Source organism: Thunnus thynnus, chromosome 21, assembly GCF_963924715.1.
Source record: "Thunnus thynnus chromosome 21, fThuThy2.1, whole genome shotgun sequence".
NCBI lineage: Eukaryota > Metazoa > Chordata > Actinopteri > Scombriformes > Scombridae > Thunnus > Thunnus thynnus.
This window is the reverse complement of record NC_089537.1, coordinates 21,270,482-21,297,635: the sequence shown is the minus strand read 5'-3', so window position 1 is coordinate 21,297,635 and position 27,154 is coordinate 21,270,482. Positions and strand designations below refer to the sequence as shown.

Genomic DNA, 27,154 nt, shown 5'->3' with positions numbered 1-27,154 from the left:
TCTTTTCCCGCCCCTTTCATGCCCCAAACACTCTCGACTACTGATTAGCACCGTGTAGTCTGGAGTATGTCAGGATAATTAGGAAATATGATCTGAACAGAACTTTGCTTGGAAAGGTCTATTCAAGTTGCCTCCTTACGAATTAAGTAATAGTCATTTAACTTCTGAAGCTAGCCGTCCTAAAAACAAAACAAAACATTTGAATTAAATTTAATTCAAATTTTATTTTCCAGTAAAGAAAATGTGCCTCACAGTCATGGTTTAACGATAAACACACACAATAAATTCAATTAAAAAAAACACAACATAAAAGCACACTTCAACACATAATAAATTGTAAAAAACACATACCAATGTAGACTGACGTCAGCTGATAAAACCAAACAAAGTTTTTACTGGTACACTGTGCAGAGCTCTTGTTCAGGCATTGAAACACTACATCATTTCACATGCAAATGAAGTTATTTAATTGAAAATAGATTTAAATTGCAAGTTCTTCTGTTCTTCTTGAGTTGAAGCCTGCAGAGGCAACACGCAAAGGGCATCTGCTCAGATGGCTTCCTTTCTAAGACATGCAAAACCATACAAGCAGCTCATGCAAAATTACCTCAATCACTCCTGATGAAATCCAGTTTTTTGGACAGTGACCAGATAAACATATTCAGAAGACATATAGGACTTTGAAATCCTTACATATATAACTCCTCCTTCCTAAAATATTAAGTAAAGCTTTTGATGTCGGGTCCTCTTCCCAAGATCAATCTTTCTGAAAATGTGCTCTTCATCAGTGGAGCCTAGGATATTGTGTGTTGCTTTTCTTTTTTTTTTTTCATTCTCTAAAAAGTCTGCTGTTCGGGCACCAGTCATCTGCTCACCAGGGGACTGGAATTACAGGAAATAGTGCGATTAACTGTTGGCACGCACTGTACACATAAAGAGCATATGTGAAACTGCTGTATCTGTGGTTGTAACCTCTTAAATGTGATAGCACAACATTCAGATTTTGGCAGTACAAACATGCTTTTGGCTCTTGCAGATATAGTTAGATTTGGTTTAGTTTTCCAAAAACCAAGTCTGACCCTCCAAAGAAAAGATTAGGAATTTTCACTTGACAAAAATACTCTTCTTTCCACAGTAGTAGCCCAAAACAGACATCCTCAAATGATTTACATGCTATCCATATGCACTATTATGTATTCAGCATGGGTGACAGTGTAACAAAGACATGAGCCGTTCATGTGTTTCTGCTTCTCAGTACCTGTAGAGGTTAACAAAGCATGCATGAGGTAACACTATATGCCATGATCTGACTGTAGTTTGACCTCTGGGGCACCACAACCACTAAGCAACACCTCTGACTCTATAAATATGTAAAATCCCTGGCATGTTCCAGGGCCCCCGTTGAGCTCCGGGCCTCTGAATCACTCAGCCACCCCCACCTCCACCTTCAGTGGTGCCCTTGCTTTGCCTCATTGGGGAACAGCCAGAGTAAACAATGTAAATAAGTCATGATGACCAGGACTTGTTGGCACACCCTCACACAAACACCCTCACGGTGTAACATTCAGTGCAAACCTCCGTCTAGCAGTGGAGACAGTGATCACATAACAGTTGGCACTTAGAAACTGATACAGTGACTGGATTCAGTACTTTGCCACTGATCACTAAGAGCAAGGTCAATACGATGACCATTCCTGATTTGTTTAAGAAGAGAAAGAGTAAACTGTAAGTTCAAGATTTTTATATTGTTACTTTTATTATGTAGTTTAAAGCAAGTAAGATTTTTTTTTAACATATATTTTTGGGGGTTACAATAGCGACAGTAGAGAGAATCAACAGGAAGCAGGGGGATGGAAGAGACTGGGGTGGTGACATGCTACAAAGGTCCACTTCTGGAATCAAAATACGGATGTTGCGGTTTTGTGGCATGCGTCTTAACCAGTAGGTCACCAGGACACACCAGATAAAGACCATTTCCAAACACACTGGAGATTGGCAAATATCAACCATAGTCCATGTCAAACATGATTGTGAATGATAATGATTGTGATTTCTTCTTGTGGATGTGTTTATCCATTATGTTTCATTTCCAATCATATTCAGGCAAACAAGTTAATATATTTCCTCTGGGTTTCTTTAGACAGCAAGGTTGGATGCTTGCTAATTACAAAGCTGCCACTCAAGTGCTGCCAGATTGAGTTTTGCTTAAAAACACAGTTTAATATATCTATCTGATTGAATATCTTTTGTTTGATGGCTTGAATTGATCAGTGAAAAACAGGAAATCTCACAAGAGGACTTTTATTGTCACTGACACATCTATTTGTCTTGTGTTTGGGAGCCACCTCTATCACCAGACAAGAACGTCAATATTAGACAATTCTGCAAAACCCTTGATGAATAAAAAAAAAATCTTTTTATAAATGTCCAACATTTTTAAAATTCTTACTTTCTACAATATCTGTGCCTGGCAACAACTGTTAAGGTTAAGGACAGATTGTGGTTATGGCAAACCATGGTTCAGGTTGGGAAACTAAAACACTTGGTTAAGATTAGCAAAAGATTGTGGTTACAGTTAACAAAAAGATTAACATTAACTGCAGGTCTGTAACGGAATGCAAACTCTGATCTCTTGCATGAAAGTCTGACACTCTACACACTTATCCCCAACCTCCACACCAATCTCACTAACATAGAGGACACACAGTCACCTGCTTTAGCACTGAAGTTTACATTAGACATGAATTCTGAAGTGTGAAATTTACTAATAAGGATATAATTCATTCATAATTCTTCAAATTCATTGGGAGCTCATGTCTATTCATTATACAAAGAAAGACCTGCCATCACATAGTATGAGTTCTCACATCTACAAATCAAGTAATGGCATTTCCAAACCTGCATTGTCTAGTCAGCCTCTGATTCATTTTCCCCTTGGTATGATTCATTTGGGCAGGTCTGAACAATGGAATTGTGTTTGAATGTGGACCAAAGCAACCATACCAAGACCCTTTGAGGAAGTGGTGTCGTCCGGCCCCAAATGAATTCTGCAACGGTTTGTTTGTGTTGGGAACATGATCCAACAAAACTACAACTACTAAACATGCTCCTGTATCCAGTTGTACTTTGCATACTGGAATGTGGATGAGAGAAATCAACTGTTGCTAGCCTAGCAGTTAGCTGCAGAGTGAATTAAGATACAGCCTGGACTAGCTCAACAAAGTACGTTACATTCCAGATATTTGGACAGATAGGACCTTCTTCAGGACCTACTTCCTGTATTTACATTCTGCTCCCGCCACAGACACATCAAATCAATGAGTGGAGTGAACGTTCTCACGTGTCTTTTAGTGATGCATTTAAGTTTGCTTGGATTTTTCTCTGTGTAAAAAGAAATTGAACCAACAGAAAATGGGATACAGCTTTACAAACTCATCCACTGATTCAGATCAAACCAACAATAGCACCCTAAATTTGATTAGACTAGATGTACAGTACATCTCTATTTTCAACATTTAATGACTGAAACGTCCTCTTCTTTGTCATCTTCTGCTTACATTTTCACATTAAAATAAAACATTAATAAATGTTTTAATGTAAAACATCTTTAAACCGATTAAGATCAGAGTGTCATGACTCTTGTGTTTAAGCCTTGTGTTCCTCTTTATATGTAAATGCTTCTATGATTTTGTGTAAAGCCCCACTTAACATTCAGCACTTCCCCTCTAATTCTGTTGGTTTGCTTAGAAAACATGAGGTTTGACACATCATGTATATGAAGATGTATATAATTGGACTACGCTGACTGATTCAGAGCCAACATTTGGCCAGACCATTGATTTCTCCCATTTTCATGAAAACCGTGTTCCAAATCTAATTGCATCGGTTCTTCAAAATGAAATAATTGTATCAAGGCAAGCATCAGTGCTTGGCTACAGAGCCATTCTGTGCCATGTTGCCGTTTAATTGTTGATGGACTCCATGTATTCAAGGCATTCACAGTCAGGGCAGAGATACATTTGCCAATAATCCCATATTATGAGGCAGGAAGGAAGAGAATTACTTGAATGGTAGTGGCAGAGGGTTTTTTTCAGGCTGAAAAGAATGGCAACTCAGTGAAATACAAAGGAAAGACAGGGCGGACATGTGAGGGAGATGATTAATAGTGAACTCCTTTATTGAAAGGCCTCACTCATAAGATGTTCTCATCTCCCTAGGGAGGCAGCACAGGACTGCAGGCTAGGTTCACACTGTTGTTTTTTTCATTACCAGAAATTTCCTCATAACACCATGGCAGAGAAAACAACACCCCTGGGGGCTCTGACGGGGGAGAACGGATGCTTTAAAACACCTTTGAGGCCTCCAATTAATCCTGAGAGCATGTTACCGATTCAGTTTTTGTTCTCTTAATAAAAAAAGTGTCCAACCTAAAAGTGGGGCACTGAGAATGATGATGGGAGCTAAATTACGGCCATGTTATTGCCCTGGTCATCTTCCTATAGGTTTTTTAAAGCAGGTCAGTCACAATAACACCTATGAAGTATATTTTGACTTGTGACAAGAACATTGACACCAGTATTCATAGCAATCAATCAAGTCCATGTGCCAAGTTACCAAGCCAAGATATAGTTTTTTTTTCATTGTTTAATCTGAATTCACAATTCAAATGGCCCTTTTGAGAAGGACCGTTGGCACTCTCATGAATAGGCTATTGGTTAAGTAGACTGAGTGCTCAAATGACATTTTGAAAGCTTTTTGGAGCCAATAATGGACTAGGATGGATGTGGAGTGGACCTGAACATAGCTCATTAAACGCTGGGGTGAAAAGCTCTCAGCAGGCTCTCGACTGCATGGCTGACCAGTTCCAATCACCTCCGGTGAACCACTGGCAAGAACCTCCGGTTAAAGGAGCTACTCGAGTCAAAGGTGCTTTGTTATGTTATTGTATAGAATAACAAGTTAGTGTCTGCCGCAAGGTCAAGGGAAACAGCAGTGGACATCTCCAGTGATAAATAATTCTCCTCAAACTGCTAAGAAGCAACTCTTCATCTTCATCCATTCTTAGCTCAATAGCAGATTGATTTTTGAAATTATACTTTTTACAATTGGAGTCTTGATCATAAACCAAGCCTTTATTTAGGTGTCTTAAATGCCTCTGTAAGCGCAAACTAGCTGCCCCCAAAAGAGTGATTATTCTCATCTTAAATGCCAAAGTAACAAGTGATTTTGGCATTTAGCATTGACCATAAAAACATGTATCCATAACTCATGTCAGCTTCAGCTCTCGGTAGTTTCGATTTGGCATAATGTGTGTGTGCAAATGCAAAAAGACAAAAGACAGCTGGTTTTTATTTCAGTAACCTTTATGCCTCCCAGTTGGTCTTATTAACCACATACTTACTGGTTCCCACATGACTTGTTATCAGGGTTTACATTAAAAATGAATTTGCAGGTTCTACCGGCTGATAATTCGTCATTAGGCTGTTGTAAGCCCTGCTTTATCACCTGTTTAATTCTTTATGCAGATTGCAGGGTCACTGACCTTACACAACGTGTCTGGCTGTGGTGAGCAAAAGTGACGGTCTTAGTAATTATGCTGTAAAGGGGCCAAGGTCAATTAGAGAGGAAATTCTCTAAGTGCAATTAAATTAATGTTAATATATAGTCGTTGCTGCCTCAATTAAGTGCCTCAGCTGTCAGATTAGTCTGTTAGGAAGGTTTCGGAGTGGCTACAAGAGGGCTGCTTGCACCTTTACAGAGTAAATGAACACTTCAGCTCTGCATCAATCACTCACTTGATGGCTCAAAAGAAAAGTGTTCCTCATTACATCTGAACTGGCATTGTCTTTTTGCACTCTGTGTCTGTATCTTTGAATATGACACTAAAAAAGATCAGATTTGACCCAGATTGACTGCCAATAAATGACATGTTCTAATGAGCAGCAGGAAATAGGCAGAAAAAAAGAGGACCATCACTCAACCACAGACAGATAAGTGAGGAGCAGGTAATGGGAGGAAGCCAGCGGTGGCTGGCGTTGGTGGTGATATCTCTATGGAGCAGATGTGATGCTTGAGAGGATTTGGGAGACAGTGCTGGCTGGCAGGAAGCAGCCACACTAGAGGATAGATACTGTAGCTGTCTCAGCGGCTAACAAATGTCTACTGTAAGCAGTTTTTAAGTGTCTGTAAATGAGACGGCTTCAGTCTTTTGAGGAATTTGCTTCTTTTTTGCATGAAAAAAACTCTTCTGCGTAACAATTGCTGCCTGAGGTGTTTCGAACCAAGACTGATATTTTACCGTATCCAATTTATAACAAATTAAGGATATATCCTTGAACAATGTAGAAAATTCTTGAAAGCCAACAAGATCACCCGCCTTACTTCAAGAATGACTGCAACTGCCCTTTATCTGACAATGTGTCCCACATAAAGTCAGTCCAAGCCCCAGACAGAGGGAGGAAGAGCTGTCACTGTATCCCTTATCATCCACCACAGCATTGTGGATGTCAGGACTCCTGCTCTTTTCATTTCTTCCACCCCTTTTTTCTTTTCCTCCCTCCCACCTCTGCCGTTTTCCCCTGGTATTCAAGCGGTTTAGGAAACGCATATAATCTTCAACCACCCAGCCAGCCCTAAGCCTCAAAGAGTCACCCAGATATGGGCAGATGGAGGTGAGCTATCAGCTAACCTGTAACCGTGGGCCTAAGGCGATAATCATTTCAAAACTGCGGGGGGAAATGGTTTTAATAGCCCTGTAAAGGTAACGTTTGTCTGCCTTATCACACCTGGCAGATGCATCGCAGAGAGGGGAGAGGAAAAGGAAAACACGGGAAGGGGGAGGAAGAAAGAATCAGCTGATAACAGTCCCTCCCCAGGGAAGGATGAGTCTGGAATTAAAAAAGTGCTTCCTTCAGGAGAATGTTTAGGGGATTAAGGTTAGTCGCTTTTCCCCTCTGTTCCACCTGCACCCTCACCTTAACTCATCTTTCCTCCTCCACCAGCCAGCTGTTAACCCCTGGAATGAGCTTTTATGAGCCTTGCAATATGTTTGACAGACACCTTGTATTTTTACCCTAGGGTTCATACTCTTCTCTTTTTTCTTTTTTTTTCCATCGTACTGGACACTTTTTTTTGTTTTCCACATTAGCTCTCGTCCTCCATGTGTTTCACTGACCAGTGGCACGGCAACAGTACGTGACACTCCACCTGGCTCCATCCACAACCTCTTTCATGTTTGAAAAGTTTCCGTGATGGCTGGCCTAAATTGAAACACCAAACCCACAATTTCAAAGGCCCTTCTCTGCTGGTTTATAGTTGACCTATCGGGTAAGTCATGGGTGATTCGGAAAGTTTCAATTGATGTTTTATGAGGAGCATGGCCCTCTGTGCAGTGTTACAGGATAACTGTAATATTCCACTGTGGACAGACCTGGACTCAATCTCTGACTACAGCTCTTGGCATTTGAAGGTATTTCTCTGGGGACTATTTCAGTCTCTTACATCAGTCTTGTGTGCACTGGTTTGGATTTACGTGTGACCCCAAGTTTTTCACTTCGCCTTCAATGTAAAACTTTTATGGAGTGCTTATGGAAAAGTTTATTGTTTTGTTTATTGTTCCCAAACCAAGAGTGGGCTAGCTTTACAAAGGAACGTTTTAGATAAGACATTTATATATTGGATTTAAGACTATTTTGTTTCTTCTTGAGTAACTTCTCTTTATCAGCTCTTTTACAGTAATGGGTCACTATGTGCTTTATGGGTTGTGCTGTGATACCAGGAGGAAAACAGCAACAAATCAGACTTGGCTGGTCAGTGGTGGAAAGTGACTAAGTGCATTTACTTAAGTACTGTGTTTTAGTAAAGTAGAAGATTACTTATTTTTTCATGTGTTTTTCCATGTATTCTCCAATTCAGGGTAATAGAGGGTAGCAGATTACCTTGCGAGGAAGTGGGATTCACAAGATCACAAGACCACACAAGAATCCATCTCGTCAGGCTTCAAGTTTCGCACTTGTGTCCAAACCACAAGTGGTTCGGCCCAATCAGGATCCTATGAGGAGCTACTGGTGACTACGGGCATGGTTTAGGTGTGACGACAGTGAGAGGCAACAGTTCATTCAAAACAACTTGGCAACTCTTAAAGAGGTTAGTGTGGATGCTGCTATCAGTTATATACAAAGAACAGAACTGAAGGCTTTTCTCGATGGAAAAGATGTTTTCACTCTTCTCCCGACTGGCTTTGGCAAAAGCTCTCCTACAATGTCTTATGTGTCATTGATCTGATGGGTTGAAGTTAGCTCATGATGGACAGATGGTTCATCCAATCACCTGCCAAGTATTTTTTGAAAGTGCCTGCCCTTTTCCAAACAGTTTCCACGGATGACTTCTCAGATGGGTGATGATGAGTATTCCCTGCCAATCTAACTCCTTTGTTGAAAATTCTGGCACATGTTGACGGAACAAAAAAAGCAGAACTCAGCTGCGAGGACAGTCTACAGCACGAACACGCTAGAGTTGATCTTGTAGTTCATCTTCAAAATATGCAGCGGTTGCAAGCATGGTTTTTGATTTAATGTCTAAATAATTACCTTTGGGAGATGAACATGAGGTATATTGTGAACTTGTGAAGCGATCAGCAGTAACAAACAAGACCCGCTGACCAACACAGACTGCAGCATTAAACAACTTAAATCAACTCTGAGGTGAGGAAAATAACTCAGTGCTCAGTCTGTTTCACCTCAAAAACCCTGCGGCCGCTCAGAATCTTTGACAGCGATGGCTTTCCCTGGAGCTAACGGTGCAGCAGAGAGGCTGCTCCCCACTGCTGGACACATGACATTAATAACAACACAGTGGAGCACTCCACCTCCCCCTCAGTTTGTTATTCTCATACAGGCAGGAGACTGTAAGATGCTTTCAAATTAATTCATTCATTCATTAATGCAGTTAACTTTTTAAAATGAAAAGACTGCAGACCATTTATCTTATCTGCCAATTATGTTTCATATTGTATTCCAGTGTACTGAGGACACCAGTCAGTGGTTTGGCACACAGTATACTGGAGCAAGAGACTGATAATAGAGCTCCCTTTTCTATTCATTCAATCAAGAATCGGTTTTGAATCAATTCTGAATTAAATCGGCACCAAAGTATCATGATAGTATCAAATTGGGAGATAAGCATGTCATCACAGGCCTACAAAATCAACACTTTAATTTGTCACAACCTTTATTTTTCATCTTTTTGTTCCATCTTGGTGTAAAATTAAATCTCTACACTTTAGTCTGTCAAATTGTGATTTTTTCACTTAGGCCACAACACTGTAAAAGTGTGTGTACAAACCATTAATGCCGCACCACGCACGATCTCCAGCCTTTACTACCACAGTCTCTTGGATTGATTTAGATTACTGCCACTGCAACACAACATGATGGAAATATATCTTTGATGTGACAACATATATTAAAAAGTCAATCAGATTGCAGGATCTCTGTCATTTAGCAGTTGTTTTTTTTTATTTCCATGCATCAACATCACAACTTGACTGTTGCATGTTTGCCACTCAGGGGAAGTAATCGTAGTGACTTACTGTGTATGGTGACTCCCTTTAGGTTGAAATCCAGCCAGAACAGGTGTCACATACTCCTAAGAAGGCCCTGAACTCCTCCCCCAGGATCCTATAGAGAAGAGCTACACAGAACACGTACAGTGACCTTCAAAAGAGTGAGAGCTGTCACAAACCAGACAGAAATAAAAAAAATTCATGTTGAGAGTGGACCACATGATTGGCTGATATCCAATATTTAATAAGAGACCAATACTCTTCCTGCACATCAGAAAACTCATATATTTGTCTAAACCACAAACTTTCCTCGCCATCACCTTGGGTCCAATTGGACCTATGAGCCTCCTCCCTGTGATGACTGATTGTCAGCAGCCATGTACCACTGACAGTGATTTCTCTTTAATGGCTGATTGAGCATGTCACCAGTCACACTATAACCTGCGGTTTGATATGCTGCAGGCCGAGCCGTTTGACAGCCGTGACAGCTACTGTCACCCTCAGTCAAAGCAATAACGTCCCAGCAATCAGCTGGAGATGAAAGAGCATTGGCTTCCTGTGTACCTTCACACACACATACACACACACACACACACACAAACAGAATTCAAACTCTGCAACATCTGCTGAAGTTGGAACTGAAAGAAAGAAAGAGAGGGAGAGAGCGGAGGTGATCTATAACCGTACTTGCATCCAGACGTAAAGGAGAGGTCGTTCCGCTGAGCTCTTTTCCGTGTACCGAATCGCACTTTGAAGTGTTTAGCTGTGTTTAACACTCCCATTATGCTGCAGGGTAAAGATAACTTTCGACACACAGTTCTCTCTTCTTCTTTCTTCTTCTCTGTCTCTGTTTTCGTCTCTCAGAGGCATTGAGACTGTTGCTATCTGCACCTTTAATGCTGTAATTAATTCCCTGACACCCTTTTCATCTCACTAGTGTAAATTATTCTGCGGCGTGCCTCTAGGTATTAGCTAACACTCTTTATTTAGTAAAGAAGCGAGGTGAAAATTAAAGGGATGCCGGTTCGCATGAGAAGAATGATATGTATGACAGCTTATGTTCGTTACTAACCTCTCATTTACTTAAATTTGTGCAACAATAAATGTACAAAACGTGAAACTTGCACTGCTTTGCTTTGCGTTGCATTGTTGATCTCACAAACATAACAGTAATGAGAGGGGACATTCAGTGATTCAGTAAAGATGGATGAACTCAGACTGCAGATGAAAAAGCAAAGTCTTCTAACTTGACTTGGAAAATCAGTCCACTTTCTGGGGTGGTATTATGGTGATTCACAAGAAACATGGTCACGGATCATTTCTCGGTTACGCTTGGTTGAATTATGGAAAACGTTTGTTTTTGGCCACACATATGAGGAGACGGGGCATGTGCTAAATATTAAAATGAGACAAATCTTGCATGTTTGCCATTTTTTATGCCAAAGGAAAGAATGGGTCGGTGTTCCGTATCGTGCTGCCCTGACACTAATACCCAGAGGTTGACAGTGATGTCTGGAAATTCAGCAAATCTTTTGAAGAGCGCAGGAGGGCTGTCAGTTTAAAATTACATTTATAAAAGTGTTCCACCGGGTGTTTTTCGCTTCGTGAGCCGTCTGTGTGCGTGCCAGCGACAGAATCACAAACATGTTTTTTCAATGCTAGTTTGTTTACATGAAAAAAATGAAAGCCCTAAACAGACTTCCATGTGCATCTCATTGAGTGCCATGTCTCAAGATAAACCCTCAATGTGCTCAATAGGAAGACATGATTATTTAATCATAGGTTCAATTATTTTCTTGCTGTAACCATGGACACTCAGAGATGGAGCCAAACTGCACTAAAGGCAGATTTGAACAAGGAGGCAAACAACCTTGGAAGGTTGAATATATATATTCAGGATGTTCCTTCATCATATGAACACATCACTGCACTGTTTTCTTATAAAGGAAGCTCACATTCCTCCTATAGCTCTAGTTGTCTGCTCTCAACAAATACGGGCTTTGAATTGAGCAGATTTCAAAATGTTGAGGCATACTGTGTTTAGTGGGAGGTTAGATGTGAGTCTTCTTCGCAGTCAGGCACACTGGGCCTCAGCTGGAGCAGCAGCCAGGTTTTACTGCCCAGCATCCAGCAGAGGACCGCTTTCAGGCCTTGCTAAATCTCACTTGCCTTGATAAGCCTTACTGCTCACTGTTTTCCCTTAATTCTCACCATTTGGCTACGCTTCACCAGCATCCAAATCCATCTTCCTAATCCTGGCTCACTCCCCCTCACTGCCACCCCACTCCGTCTCTCTCTCTCTCTCTACTCTCTCTCTCTCTCTTTCTCCGTGCAGCTGTCTTGTTTCTGTTCGACAGATCAACAGCGGTAGAAGCTTAGCTGCAGCAGCTAGCCTTAAGCCCTCCGCATGACTCCTAGTCTGGACGAAGTGCGGCTCAGAATCACTGAAGAAGGAGTTTCATCGGCTCCGGTGTCTCCCACTTTCAGTCTCAACACCCCCCCCCCCCCCCCCCTCGTCTGTCTCACATGATTATAAGCATGATGGACTTACCTGCATTCTTTGCTGTAATTTAGCTTTTTTTGAAAGAAAGTAACTGAGACTAAGCATGAGTCAAGATTTTCCCTCAGTCCATTTTGTTATGCTAGACTATCCAAACACAACTAACTGCTAGCTCAGATGGCAACATCTGTCTCCTCACACCCATAAAAACTTGTGTTTTGGGTTGTTTCCTGTAGCTGGCTCGGATTTGCTTCTCACTCACTCCTCACTGCAGCACCAGTTCTTTTGGGCAAAGCCTGGCAAGCATTTTCACGCATCTTGATGCAGTTATTGGCTGCCACCTGAGTGTTGTCACCTGCACAGTCAAACTCAAGTGGAGGAGTAAATGCCTCAGAGTTTGAATAAACTGCCCCGAACGTGTTAGGTGTGAACTCACCGAAACTTCTCCTCTTTGCCTTCTATCTGTCCCACCAGCTGGCTTTCCATCACTGACCTGTAATAAAGTAGACACAGTCAACCAGACTGTGCCCAAAGGCGTATGTGAATCCAATTATCCTGGCTACTTCCTGCTGTCTCCCATCATTTCCAGAGTGTGATGTCACTGCATCCATGATAGGATTTCGGGTACAGAGGACCAATCAGACATGGTGCGGGTAAGCCAATCAGGATTTGGTTCATGCAACCAAAATGGCAGACAGTTCCTGTGACAAATTAGATGCAAATAAATACTGCGATGCCTGCTGCTTTCGCGAGAATCAGAATATTCCCAAAAGTCTCTCCAGAAATGTAATCAATTCGTTTTTTCCTCTATATCTCAGTAATGTTTACTCTTTTAATGTGTGCATTATTGGCAACATAGGAAATCCATCACAGCTGGATCACAGCGTTTGCCTTAACTGAACCAGCCACAGCAGCTCCACCAGGCCCCAGACGCTGTTTTACAACTTCAGTAACTGACAGAAGTGGCAGTAAGCAACAAATCGACCGCAGCCCTAAAAGTGTTGCTGTTAATCCAATATTCCTCTACTCTTTGTTAAAATGTTCAATACACGCTGACGACTCAGTGCCATTAATTGTTCTCCTGCCTTGAATGTGTTCCCCACAAAGCTCTGGTTAGGTAGTCCTCTCACAGCAAAAGAGTTTCAGGTCTGGTTTGCATTAAGATAGTAGCATAGAATATGACCAACATACTAAATGTGATATATAGTGACAGCGATGTCACAACACTACTGAACTCTGGAGAAATTGTACATTTTAGCTTGTTTTTGCAACATAACATCTACTTGACAGCGGATGGAAACATGGCTGTGCTGTGTGTCTCTCTCCTCCCCCTCCGCTCTCTCCGCTCTTATGTTCAATGCAGTGGTCGTGACAGGCATCAGAGGTCTGGGGTGTCAGAAGGGAAGGCAGTTACATCCCATCCTTTTCCATCACTGAATGTTAAGCACTGAGAATCCTGGAGCGACATGAAAGGAGAGAGCTGCAGCCTCCCACCTGTTTCCAGACAAATCCTTTTTTTTCTTCATATGTCTATGTAAATGTTTGTGTATACAGTATGTACACATGCTTGTCTGTGCCAGTGTCTGTCCATCGCTCGCTCTCTGATACATTCTGCTGAGCGTGATGGAGAATAGCAGGTGGAGTGGCGGCCCACGCTTCTCGCTCTATGTTTAACCTGTGAGATTCAACACCCCCTGAGGTGCTGTGACACGTCTCTCCCGATGGGTGCCTGCTTGAGTATAATTAAACTTTGGTGAAAACTAAACTTGTGTCAGTAACTGCTGCCATCAGCGATATGACTGAAGTCAGCTTTCTTGTTCTCTCTCTATTCTCTTGGTAGTCGGTGATGCCATATTCTCAGAATTCAGTTCTTTGGTTTTTTTATTATGTTATTTGGTGAGTAATTTTATCCGTTTTTGCTACAGCGATATTGTAGTCGATAAGTTAGACTATTCACTTCTCTACAGCAGAGCAAATCCTATCATGTAGAGTCAATGCAAGGCAGGTTTATTGATACAGCACGTTTCACACTAAAGTGTAACTCATAGTGCTTTATATAATACATCAAAAGAGAAATATAGCAAAAGATAATTAGTCTTTTTTATACAATCTTTTTTGTTCATGAATTGTATATTATTATTGAATATAAATGAATGTTAGACTGCAGAAATATAAAAATACTCTGACTGGAATAATAATTTGTGTCTGATATGAGTTTTCCAAAAAAAAGGAATTCAGTTCACTGATTAAAAATTATTTTAAGTACATATATTCCTTCTTCCTCATTAAAAAAAATCCAGGACTTATGAATATGTTAATATATTTGGTTTCAAAAGTTTCACTGCTGGACACGAGACGTCTCCATCTTCACTCAAAAGTCAATTATCAGTGTATGTTCACTACAGGCTTCAAGTTTACACATCACGCTTGTATAAATTTAATACTGGACTTTTTACCAAATTATCTGAGATGTCACAAATCATGCTTACTATCCAAATCACCAAATTATCAAACATAATGACGATTCATCTTGAGGAGAACATGAATGTCTGTACTCAGTCGTGGGTCTCAGGTCTGTATGTCAATATGTCCAATACCAGAGTGGATCCGAACAGACCCGAGTGTACGTGGTATCAGCTCTGATCATGTGGTCTGTCACAATCACCGCAGGAGAAAATGTGTTTTGAGTGAGAGGAGAATGTAAACTGTGAAGTGAGGAACAAGTTAAAGGAAAAGAAGAACAAGGAGGTAAAACCGACTGGAACATCAGCTGTTTGCTCCTGTTTTATGCAAATACGTTCTGACAAGATGAACTTATTTTAGGAAAATCAATTGTCTACAACATTTATGCTGTTAAATGAATTTTGGATTTTTGGAATTTGATTCACAGATATTACACTTATGATTCATTATAAAATAAAATAATAAGTTTCAGTGTGGATTAAAACCACTCACTTGGTTAATAAGGCTTTAGGACTCAATCAAAGATATGCCTTGATAAGATGATCTGATCTTTTCCAGTTTAATTTTTGTGCCTGTAAGACCTTATACACACATATATAGAGAGAACATATTGCTGTGTGTCACTGCTCTCTACAGCCAGCTGATCAACGTGGCAACCACAAGGCGAGAGAGAGAAACAGATCCCATTCAGATCGAAGATGATATGATATACAGAGCATCCTGCAAGGCCTGTGTTGGGCCACTTCCTTCCCATTTCATCCCACCTCAATGGGGTTCCTTATGTCTGACTTTGGAATAATGCCAAGGATGTCATCTATATTCCACTCATGAGACACAATTCAAAACACCAACAGACTCTGTAGCTCTTCTCTGGCTGGTAGACTATGCAGCATCACATTCCCTCAGTATTTTAACAGAAGGCTTGATCCTGCAAGTAAATGCCTGTGCATCTGTGTCCCCGTCTAGGGGGATGCGTAGATGTTCCATCTTGTGGAATGTCTAACCCTATCAATAAATCAAATAGCATCATGATAAAAAAAAAACACCAGACAGATCAGGTCGAGGCTCTCGCGTCATGACAACTCTAATCTTCTGAATACATTCCTATGTTTATTAATTTCAGTAAGTCTCCTGCTTAACACTGAGTATGCAATTCATCACTGAAGAGTTGGATTCAGTTCTCCAAACACTGATCTCACTTAATTTTCTGGAGTGAAATGCAACACTGTGTGGTCATGCAGCTGAGAAAACAGAGAAAAAAAAATGGCAGCTGTTGAAATTAAAGGCTGCAGTCCACATAAAAAAAAACAAAAACATGACACGTTGGCTTCATGGAATATTGCTATACTTAAAAGTAAATTATCACATGTTAGGTGGTGTAATGTCTTAATCTTATTGGGCTATAAAACGTGTATTGGCCTCATTCATCTTGGCCGTTAAGTCATTAGGCTGTTTTGTTAAAAAATCAAGCAAAACTAAACACCTGGACTTTAAAAAAAAAAAAAAAGTCCTCTTGTACAAGATGTACAGTCTACAACCAGTATTCATCTGATCTCCATTTCCTCTGGTCATTCCTAATGTTCCAGTTTGTGTCCTCGCTAAATAATTACAAGGGGCCCCGTCCACCACTCACCAGTCAGAGCAGTCAGGCCCTTTGCTGAGAGTCTGACAGCCATCTTGTCCCCTCAGTCCTCTACTTCCATTATCATTACTGGTCATTGTGACTGCAGGTCCATTCCAGGGTCAGGGCCCTCCACTATGGGCTGTAATTGCAGCACGTTGAGCACTTGGGAGCCGCTGCACCCACCTAATGAATTGTCACCCACTTTAATATGAAATTACACGAGGGTGAATCGTAATAGATTAACAGGGTTGGCAAGGTTACTCTCAAAAGATAATCCATTGCAAATTGCTGATTACCTGCCTAAAATTATTATAAGGAACATGTGAAGTGGATTACTCAGCCCGAGTGATACAATCTGATCACCCTCACCTATCACTGGATTACTCTGTGCAAAGAGGGAGATGAATGCTAATCCTCAACCTTCTTTAAAAGCTATTGGCCATTACGGGTTAGCTTGTTCTTGAAGTGGCTACAGAGGACATTAAAACTTTTTATCATGGTGATGTTGGTTTGATAATTACTCTTAAGGATCACAGCTCGAAGGGGAACTCGTATGTTTAATTTATGTAAGTATCTCATCAAAACTGACTCATCCACTAATGTGTCAGCCCACAGCAATGTTAATGATCCGCCTTTATTTTAAGCTGTTAGTTCAGTAATAACACCTTCCTTCTTTCAATTAAAGGATAATCTGATTTATTTCAATTTGAGGGTTTTGGCTAACATTATACTCACTATGTTAATTGCAGTGATCTGAGAACACTAGTGGAACCACTTTATTTTGAGGGAAACCCGAAGTGCACCTAAAATGTGCACTCATGTGGGTGCACACAACTACAGCAAGAACAGTAGGTCAAAGTTAAAGCAGGCAGTCAATCTGTAAACTGTGATGTCAGTTCTAGCCCATGTCAGCCTCAGGGGCCAGACTGGGGCCAGCTGTTCTTTTAGAGGGGCCAATTTAATTAACTCAGATACTAAACACACTATTAGCAGTGGAGATGTTCAGATGCCGAGTCAGACAGGTCAACTAAATAAATATGCCGTAAACTAGGACAATGCATCATTTAGAGCTGAAAGGTGTAGTCACTCAACAGAAATTGAGAATTAATCAATTGTTGTAGTCATTTTCAAAACAAAATGGGCAAAAATTTTGTGGTGCCACCTTCTCAAATGTTATCATTTTGCAGTTTTCTTTGGTCATAGTAAACTGAATAACTTTTGTAATAGAAAAATAGCCAAGATGGTTGGCAGTATTCTAGTTAGTTTTTCACTAAGGAATATATACACTGTAACGCATTATAAAACAAAACAAGAATGAAGGATTTAATCCAAGCAACTAGCAGAGCTTCTGCCAGGTTTATCCACAACACACAGGGTCAATAGGTGACTGAACTACAAATGTGTGCAAAACTGGAGAAATTCTGAATTATTCAAAGCCCTGCAGGCTCTGTCCCTGCCAGTATGACTATGTAGTCAGCAGGTAACACAACAGCCTCAGTGCCCAGGTAAACAAGAATATAATCTCAATAATAAACAAGAAGACAGACAGCAAGGAGTTAAGTACACACTGCAGGACATTTAATCATCAGGAAAGAAACCAGCTAGAAAGAGACGGATAAATACAAACAGACAGACAGGCAGGCAGACAGACAGACAGACAGAGAGGATATATCTGACTCACGTTATCTGATGTCAAAGCCCGCTTTCTTCTTTCTTTAATTTCATGGAGATCAAGTATCCATGTCATAGAACTGCACTGTTGCTGTTGGTCATTTGGTTGGTTTGTTGACAAAACTCAGTTGCTGGCTAGTTATCATACGGCAACACTGGAAAAATGACGTTAGCCAGCTTAGTCTCCCGGGTGTTTCATTTAAACCTGCAGTGCAGAACTTTTCCTTATAAATGAATGTCCGTTACATTCAAGCCCTTGCCAAACGAGTTCATACAATGCAGATTGAGCATACCACGGCCAGATAAATCTCTCTGTATTTCACAGTATACGGCGTTTTCAAATCTCATGTCGGGAAAGACATTCCCGCGCTGACTGTTTAAATGTACGCTCAGAGACTTCCGCCGGCCAAGCTGGCTAACTTCCGGTTAGCCCTCTGCTAACTTGAATGGGGATAAAAATAATTGAATCGTGCGGCTCTTCTAGACATTCCAAATGTTATCGGACCTAATGGATCATTTTCAGATAGTGAAACGAGTCATTTCGCGGCGGTTGTGTGACACTCGCGCAGTTTATCTACCATTTTACAGCCGCAACAGTAGTGACTGAGTAGGCTACGGTGTAGCCTATGACGCAAGCATGTGTCGACAATGTTTTTGTAATTGCTTTCACTGCACTCCAGCCTTAAGTGACGTTACTAACTTTCTAGATATTATTTGTTGTGAGGCCACAGTGCTGCAAGCTTCACAGTTAACTTAGCTAAGTTTGTTTTACAGACGTTTGTCCTTTTAAGTTTCACTGTCGCATGATAGACAGTGACTGCATCAGTCTGTTTGCCGCTTACTATCTTATTTAATAGACGGATTACAGCTTCACCTGCTAACCGTATAAGGATACACTACCCTTTTTTGACCACAGACTAACTGACATGCAAGAGCCATTACAACCTAGGGGAGTGCTGTTTCACTCATTTAGGGAACAATGAAAAAAATATTAATAATCATAATCATAATAATACACATTATTTATATAGCAACCTTTCAAAACACAGTTACAAAATGTTTTACAATAAAAACAAAACACATATAAAACACACTAAAACTAAAAGCCATAAAATACGCACATTATAAAACAAAGGGAGTAAAATGCAAAATTAAAATTAAAAATAATAAACATGAAATTAAAAACAAATAAAATCAAGTAAAATAAGCAAGCAGCTGAGGTAAAATCAGGAAATGCATCCCCATAAAAGTACATTTTAAGAAGAGACTTGAAAGACGAAGCTGACTCAGACAGCCTTATTTCCTCGGGCAGGTTGTTCCAGAGCCTTAGGGCCCTGATGGCAAAGGCTCTGTCCCCTTTAGTTTTCAGCCTGGACTCTGGAAGGGACAGAAGACCTCTGCCCGAGGATCTCAAACTATGCAAAGGTTCATAAGGGATCAAAAGGTCTAAAATAGGCTATAATCTGGAGCCGAGTCATGAAGAGCATTAAAGGTAATCAGTAAGATTGATATTTTCAATGAAAATAAGTGTCTTTTATGTGATAAAGAAAACGATTCAATCTTTTTACTAAAATGTCAGTGATAGTTATTCTGGATAGTAAGTTAGTCTTGGCTTGCCTTGATTAAAGAGAGAAAGCAGCACTGCATTTTTGGGGGACACATTGGAGTTTCAGCTTCATTTATACACTATGGGTTTTTCTTTTCCAATCAGTGTGACTTACATGGTGTTTTCTTTAAAGCCACAATATTATCATAACTGATGGACATGATGGCAAAACCTACAAAAAAGCTAAAAATTCCAGTAAATGGAATTTCTTTTTATGTTTCTCTGTCACACAGTTGGGGTGGGTCATTGTGAAAGATGAATTACAATGACCAGCTTGCTTCTTCTTTTTCACATGGCGAATTCTAAGTATGAAGGCTCATGTTTCACCCTATCCCATCTGAATAGGCCAATGCATTTTTCATTGACCAGGGGCTCTGTTAGACATGCTGATAGATGTTTCTGACACTGGAGGAGCACATTTTCATACATCCACACAGGGGTGATTATGAACAGAGATAAGCAGAGTGAAATGACACACAATTACACTCTTGTCCCCCCTCCCTCTCTCCTCTCACATCCCAATTTTGACAGCAATCATCTAGCATTTCACACCTCGGAACCCAGGCAGACAAGCCAGCACTGTCAGGAGCGCTGACCTAGAATCAGAGATACATTTCCGATATGAATGATAGCAGACTTAGTCATATTTTTAGCACGGTAAACCGTCATTATTTGTGACCAGTAAATATAGGAAGGGAGCAGCAGTTATAATAGTGACAGCACCTCTGCTTGTTTACTCCTATCAAACAGCAGGATCTAAAAGGCAGCTACATATATACTGACTGCCTTAGAACAAAAAATATATATATAAATTGTGAAGACAAGGCAAGAAAAACAACTAATAGAGGAAATTACAGATGTTATTGAGTTTTCAGTTATCTGTATCGTTCTCTGTGATTTCCCACCAGTCAGTGAATACAGAATGTGTGAGCTTAGAGTTGCTGTGCTTTGTTGTGCTCTGAGGAGCCCACTCAGGTTTCAGTCCAATCAGTCAATCCAAAGCATGATAGCTTATTGCTGTAAAACTACATGGTGCCAACATGTCACATCCTTGTGCTTTTAAGAAAGAACTCAAATAATTCCAAGCAAGTTTTGTGCACTCAGACGGAAGAATAGCTGCATTTTTTTTTAGCAGATGAATTCTCCAAATGACTCTGCTGTGAATACATCTGTATCATCCTCTAAGTACGTGAATAATGGCACGCGTTCAATAAGTGCATGTGGAATGGACTGAGAGTTCATCATCATTACCGTCCCCACATAGCAACAATCATCACATCTTACACCTTTCTCTCCAACCTCTGATGTTTACAAAAATGCGTGAATGAACTCCACTTTAAAACCCATTCCAAATAAATGGTTTTATTGATCTGTTGTTTTGCCACATAATTATCTGAGAGGTGTAGCTCTTTGAATAGTTTTAATGGACCTTGGCCAAGCGTGTGGGCTTGTACTTACAGATGACAACATGATTGTGTAATTATTCCAGGACAATAAGTTGGAGACAAAGCGCAGCTCTCCCTGTTGCCAAATGTAATGATCACAGCTGCAATACCTAAGTTCACTTGTAAAATTTCACCTGATACGTTTCCAATCGATTGTCTTTTTTGAAAAAAAAAAAAAAAACCTACAGCCTGATTTCTGTTATCTACAATGTAACGTATTTCCATTTACAACTTCCATGTTAGGCTTTATCTCTGCTGCACTCAACCGGTTATATTCCACATCAGTTTTTTTGTACGTGCTTAGATCGACACAGTGCAGATGCCAACTGGCTCTCAATCTCCCGGCCTTCCTGCCCCGGGCTCTGGAGATGGAGAGAGGCCGTCCTGGGGTCACAACGCTCCATGTTCTCATTCAGAGAAACCCCACTGCTGTTATTTTCTCATTACCCACGAGCCCCGTGTCTGTGCAAACCCCCTTTCACAACCGCACGCCTCAGCCTCAGGTCAGAGGTCAGGTATTATTGAAGTTGTTTTCATTTATTTATTTATTTATTTATTCTCCACACTCTTGTATCACTGTTGTTGTAACCGTGGACAATCTTGTTTGAGAGTGCTGTGGCAAATTCTTCAGTGTCTATGAGAAATCATACATTTCTGATTTGTTTGCCCATCTTATAAGAAACTGAAAACTGTTCTAATGTCCCATGACTGTCTGGAAAGAAAGTATTATTTATTCAGAAAGCAAAAAAAAAAAAAAAAAACTTGCACAGGAGGAGGATTAATACCAACAACCGCTGAGGGGAATGAATAGGCTTTTGTCAACCCCTCAGTCCACCCAAACATCTGCAGGAAGGAAAAAAAAACTGCTGCCATATTCTTAATTAATAACATGCAGTACATTCCAAACACGGAAACACATAAAAACATATTATATTCGATTGGACACATGAAAGACTGCACATGTGAGACTTCTCTGCAGTCTAATCACATGTATAGATGATCTGTGGTGCACTGATGAAAGAATTCAGGAGTCACGCTTTACTTGCAAACAGAATAAAATATATTACCTTCATCAGAGCAGAGCACCACTTATTCAACAGTTTGTATTCATAGTTAGTCTTCAGCACGCCTGGATCACCATCAGTGCATGCAGGACACCTGCTGCTTTGAGGTTACTAACAACTGAGGGTTCTAAAGATTTGTTTTCATAAGGAGATTAATCTAAATGACCAAATTCATTAATTTTAAATAATACAGTACTGTCAGTGCCCATATAAGGAGCTGAAGTCACTAACAGGGTGCTCTATTTCCAGCAAATGTTACAGTATGTGTGCTACATTCACACAGAATTGGAGAAACAAATAAGCCTCTTGTTCATCCGACTTGGGAGAGTTCACACAGTATTCCAAGATGGTTGTAATCACGTCACTGGGTACGGCTCTTTTTAAGCCATTTTGCCACATATTTGTTGATACTGCGTATACTTCTTTTCATGCAGTCAAAAATTCCCTATATCTAAGTCTCACAGCTGCAACTGTCTATACGACTCAGTTGTTGTTACTGATGGGCAGAGCAACATGACATGAATGTGACAATAGTACAGATGCACTAGGAATCACTATTATTGTTTGGTCATTTCCGAAGGTTTTTCCCAGAGGCATTGGATTAAAACATCATTAATTTTGTTACCTCTCTGACTCCCCTTTAAAGCAGTCAGCAACAACATGTTGACCATTTCGTGAGGACAACATTAGTCTGCCACTGAAGCTTCTGAAACCCTCTAGTTGGGGGTGCCAAATCATCACATGCAAAATATAAATAGCGCCTTGATAATGTTAGATTAGATTTAATTTACTGTGTAACTTTGGTTCTGCAAACAGAAATCACTTTAATCCTAGATGCTAAAATCTGCTTCTCCCCCCACTTAAAGCCAAGTTCACTGGAAAAAAACACACATAATCAAAAAAATGATAATAACTGTGTTGCCTTATGAATAAATATGTTGTTGTCATCTTAGCTACAAAAACCTTGTGTTGCTTTCAAGTGATATCAGTTTCTGCCTCTGTGCTTTCATTTCTGTGATTAATGAACAAATCTGTCAAGGCTGCGATATGTTTGAGTCGAACATCTTAAAGTTTACAGCGGGCCTGAATTGGACAAATGAAGTCAGATTTGAAATTGTTATTAAACCTGCCTAGACACCATACATCGCTAATATGTTGTGCATAAACTAGCTTTTGCCAATACCACAATCATCCAGCTGCTACTGTAAATGACAAAATAATAAATAAGGTATATCCATACATCCGTACATTTTAAGTGCTTAAAGCAATAGTTATGATAACTTTTCTTATGTTTCTTTGTATGGTCACATTGGTCAGGGTGGTTAGTCTGTGGGAACAAAATGCTAAATCTGATACATTTAGGCCAAAAGTGACCAACAGGAATGAAGGTTCAGGAGCTTGAGGGTGGGCTGCACTGTGTGGCGGAGAAGGTACAACTTAAGTATGCTTATGTGATTTTATTGTTTGATAAACAATAAAGAATATTTATTGGCATGCATTTCTTGCTAACCTCACTATTCTCCACTGAATACACAATGATTTAATGGAGGAAGTGTGAGGTGGACCAGCCTTGGGCGACGGGCCCGCCTCGCAGCAGCTGTTGGTGCAGATGTAAGGTGACAGTAATCAATACTGATTATTAAAGTGGGAACACCATCTCCAGTGTGTGATTAATCTTCATTCCCCCATGTTTACAGAGCCTCTTCTGGCCCGTTCGCCTCACAGGGGGGAGCGTTCCCCATTATCTATCCCCAGAGACAGGAAAAACAAAACACTGTCACCATTAAAGATACACACTGTCACTGTGGAAGAAGGCAGGTACAGGTCGGCAGTGGGATAGGGTCCACATGTGCTGCAGTATTAAAGCACAACATCTGTAATATATTGGGAAGGTGTAGAGAGACAATATATCCAGTATCTAAAATGTAGTTAAAGGAACAGTCTGCCCTTGTGTACACTGTTATAGTGTGTTCAGACTGAAAGTAAAGCTCATTTTTAGAGGGAGGGCAATTACATACAAAGTCAATGAGAAGATGCAATTGGACCGGAACAGCTGCAAATTCAAGTAGCAAATTGAGGTTTGAGATCATCAGAGTGTGAGATGTCACAAATAGGCAGACTCCACACACACACGGTGGTATGTATGATGCTAGCTGTCAAATTCAGGAGATATTTAGAGATAAAGTTCTGTAAATGGCTTTCTTAGGTGTTCTTCTTTTCCCATTTCCTTTTACTTCTTCCAGTCTAACTCTGTCTCCTAGAGCAGAAACATAAGGGTCTCAGTCCTGCGCTCTGTTCACCCACCATCCACCCTGATCACCTCCACCCATAATGAGGAAATGTTTTTAGTCTATGTGTCTTCAAAGCAATAAAATGTTTTCACTGCTTGCATTTTCAAAACGCTGAATGACAACATATTTTATGTGTTTCCCCTGTTATATACACTCATAGCAGCTAAAGCATGGTTGTGGTTAGACAAGTCCAAGCACTTGGTTAAAGTCAGGAAAAGATTATAGTTTTGGTCAAATATTGAAAAAGGCAAGACTTCAATATTTATTTTTGACCATTCCCATCCTCAACCAAAGTGTTTTGGTAGCCTAAACCAAAGGTCAGTCCCAGTTTCTGGTGTCAAAGTCCTTGTCTTTGTACACAAACCTTCCACCCCGACCTCATCTGTACGACTCGTGTGCCGTACAAGAACGCAGCTCTTCCTTGACTGAAAAAAAAAAAAATCCATCCAAGTGAACATAATACAGACCGCCATGTGTTCACATTTCATTCTAAACACACTGGGAAAACAATTTAGCAGTATATAAACATAATTGTCAGGAGATAGGTCTGGCGAGTGATTTATAACATTTCCCAGAATGCATTTTAACAGTGACCTGGGAATATACTTGAATCTAATGTATTCATTTACCAGTTATGCCTTGTGGCTGGGGAAATTGTTATTGCAGCCTTATTCCCCCTCATTTAAAAAACAGTACTGCTGTTGGTGGATAATCATATAATAAAAGTTTGTCTGGTCATCTGAAAGACTAAGCAACAAAATAGGCACAGACATGCGGGTACAATAGTTATTTTAGGGTTGATTTTTCCCTCCCTTTTAACTTAATCAGTTCCTAATTTCTCTTTGCCTGTGTCAAATGTTATATACGCTGCAGCAGAAGTAAAACCATGGAGCTATAGATATGCAGATGAATAATTCAACCTCTAACCTTCCTCGAACGAACAATGTGTCTTTGTACAATAAGTTAAACCCAGTTGTTATTTTGAAAAGTTAAGTCCTGTAACCTTGCCATATGGCAGCTATTGCGAAACAAACAATTCATCATCCTTGCTCCACTGCATCCACAATCAAATTCAGATTAATGTTTAAAACAAAACAAAACAAAAATAAAATTAGAGTCACTTAGGGTATTGATTGTTTGGTTCGGGGGCATTTATGCTACCAGGTCAATTAAAGTAAGAATCAATAATACAATAATGAAACAATAATGAAAGTTTGGCATCACGTGGGGGAGAAAATAAAACAACCCAGGGTGATAATGCTAATCACAAACATCCAAACCATGCAGGAGCAGGTATGAATCATGTATTTAAAGTCAGAAGGAGAATGCTGCTCCGTGCGCAGATGTGCGTTTGATATGCATCAGCGGCACACCATTAACATTTTTGGACTGGGTTGAAGGCTCTCAGTGCCTCTCGTCTCCATCGCCTGTGACTGCAACAGATGGTCACCCCCTTTCTCGCAGGCTCCACCTCCTCCTCGAGTACTCCCCCACAGGTGTCAAGCCCCCCCCCCCCCCTCCATCGTTAAATAATCGCCAGCAGTGGCCCCGCCCCTCCTCCTCCTGCTTGTCAAAAAAGGGAACGCCATCCTTCCTCTCTTTAAGCGGCTCTTACTCCTCCTCTCCTCGCCTCCCTCTTCCTCTTGAGGACCCCCACCCCCGCTCTCCCATGCTCACATCACTCAGCACCTGTGAGGATCCCACCGAGAGCAGATAAGGCCTCTGTGTAGCTCTCTCTCAGTGAGTGGGGTTGTGTGTTAGGAGGGAGATGAGGGAGGAAGGGAGGGGCGGGGAGGGGGGTCAGGTAGAACAAAGAGGGAGAGAGCGCATCGAGACGTTGGGAATTCTTGACAGCTGTTTCATTCGGAAGGCAATCTCCTCTCCCGAGTGCCATACAGTATCTGAAAAAAGAGGGGTCTTGTGAGGGAGGGGGGCACAGAGAGTGGCTCCACTCTCATGAAGAAAAAGGGAATAGACGAAGATCTTTAGGAAAGTTCAGAGGATTAATTTGACACAAGGCAGAGAGGATGGTAGAAGGCAAGGAGGAAGAGGAGGAAGAAGGGGGAAAAAAAACCTTCTTTGTCAGAGTAATTGCTCTCAGCCAGTCTAGTGTGCAAACTGGGGAGAGATTATAGGATTTATTCCCATGTAGATTTTCAACAGAGACGCTTTGCCAGAGCCATTTTATTCCCTTCAGCAGAACGTGTGGCCTGGGATGTTCTGTATAAATCCATAAATCCATAAATACTGAACAATGCTGGAGCACCATGTCTTTTATTTGGCGGGACAGTGAGGCAGAGCGAGTACACATGGATCAAATGTGTGTGTGTCAGTGCAAACAAATGGAATGTCTGCATAAATGACAGCGCTGTATATATTTAGCGTATGGAGGAGCAGAATGGCAGCTGCAAACTACACAGCCATTGTTTCACAATGAGGAAACAAGTCTTTGTTCAGTGTCAGAAGGCAGAAATCATTTCAGATGGCCGTAATCACTCTCTACTGTTAAAGGTGGATAGAGCAGAAGCCAGCAAGAGGGATGGAAATAGTAATTATAGATGCTATCACACAAGTAGATATTCAGCAGAATTATTCATTTATTTGATGTTGAAAACACAGAAACAACCTGAATTTGGGGGAAGAGATTATTACAAGATCAAAACCACTGCACATATTTGCATTTGTTGTGCTACTTTGTTTACCAGAATACTTCAAACAATGCATTACCATTTCAAAGCTGGTCAAGTACGTGTAATTCCTTGTCCACACATGAAAACAAGATGAAATTGTGTTTGTCGATTTTATTTATTTATATATTTATTTGCTTGCCCGCGAGCTGAGTGAGTGAGAGTGCAGCTATAAACCATCAGCTTATCTTTACAGTGAACTTCTGCTGACTCCCTCATGACTTGCATAAAGTAATGGGGG

The 27,154-nt window shown here is 40.6% G+C and overlaps 1 protein-coding gene across 7 annotated transcripts in view; it reads right to left on the bottom strand.

The window, feature by feature from the left end:
* nrp1a (neuropilin 1a) overlaps positions 1-18,545 on the bottom strand; it is a 189,754-nt gene extending 171,209 nt beyond the window's left edge. For 5 of the 7 annotated variants that reach the window (XM_067578805.1, XM_067578803.1, XM_067578800.1 and 2 more), the window contains exon 1: positions 17,831-18,545. The gene's annotated coding sequence lies outside the window, so the exon portion shown is untranslated. Of the gene's footprint in view, positions 1-9,589; positions 9,691-12,498; positions 12,556-17,830 lie in introns of all 7 variants that reach the window. The other 2 variants (XM_067578802.1, XM_067578801.1) reach the window with 2 other exon arrangements.
* Between the last annotated feature and the right edge of the window lie 8,609 nt (positions 18,546-27,154).